Below are 1,134 nucleotides of genomic sequence, written 5' to 3'. Positions count from 1 at the left end.
AAGACGAAAGAAATCACCTCAGCAAAAAGAACAAGAGGTAGTACCGTCAGCCAGGGACCTACTCAATACGGACATTAGTACGATGTCGGACCTAGAGTTCAGAATCATGACTTTAAAGATACTAGCTGGGCTTGAAAAAAGCGTGGAAGTTATTAGAGAAACCCTTTCTGGAGAAATAAAAGAACTAAAATCTAACCAAATCGAAATCAAAAAGGCTATTGATGAGGTGCAATCCAAAATGGGGGCACTAACTGCTAGGATAAATGAGGCAGAAGAGAGAATCAGCGATATAGAAGACCAAATGATGGAAAATAAAGAGGCTGAGAAAAAGAGAGAGAAACAACTACAGGATCACGAGGGCAGAATTCGAGAGATAAGTGATACGATAAGACGAAACAACATTAGAATAATTGGGATCCCAGAAGAAGAAGAAGAGAGAGAGAGGGGGGCAGAAGGTATATTGGAGCAAATTATAGCAGAAAACTTCCCTAATGTGAGGAAGGAAACAGGCATTAAAATCCAGGAGGCACAGAGAACCCCTCTCAAAATCAATAAAAATAGGTCAACACCCCGACATCTAATAGTAAAACTTACGAGTCTCGGAGACAAAGAGAAAATCCTGAAAGCAGCTCGGGAGAAGAGATATGTAACCTACAATGGTAGAAACATTAGATTGGCAACAGACCTATCCACAGAGACGTGGCAGGCCAGAAAGGACTGGCAAGATATCTTCAGAGCACTAAACGAGAAAAATATGCAGCCAAGAATACTATATCCAGCTAGGCTATCACTGAAAATAGAAGGAGAGATAAAAAGCTTCCAGAACAAACAAAAACTAAAGGAATTTGCAAACACGAAACCAGCCCTCCAAGAAATATTGAGAGGGGTCCTCTAAGCAAAGAGAGAACCTAAAAGCAGCAAAGAGCAGAAACGAACACAGACAACAGACAGTTAACAGTCACCTTACAGGTAATACAATGGCACTAAATTCATACCTTTCAATAGTTACCCTGAATGTAAATGGGCTCAATGCCCCAATCAAAAGACACAGGCTATCAGATTGGATTAAAAAACAAGACCCATCAATATGCTGTCTGCAAGAGACTCATTTTAGACGCAAAGACACCCCCAGAT

Source organism: Callorhinus ursinus, unplaced genomic scaffold, assembly GCF_003265705.2.
Source record: "Callorhinus ursinus isolate GAN/ISIS: 27379988/994484 unplaced genomic scaffold, GSC_fseal_2.0 scaffold11, whole genome shotgun sequence".
Classification (NCBI taxonomy): Eukaryota; Metazoa; Chordata; class Mammalia; order Carnivora; family Otariidae; genus Callorhinus; species Callorhinus ursinus.
The sequence above is the reverse complement of the archived record's forward strand: the minus strand, read 5'-3'. Positions refer to the sequence as shown.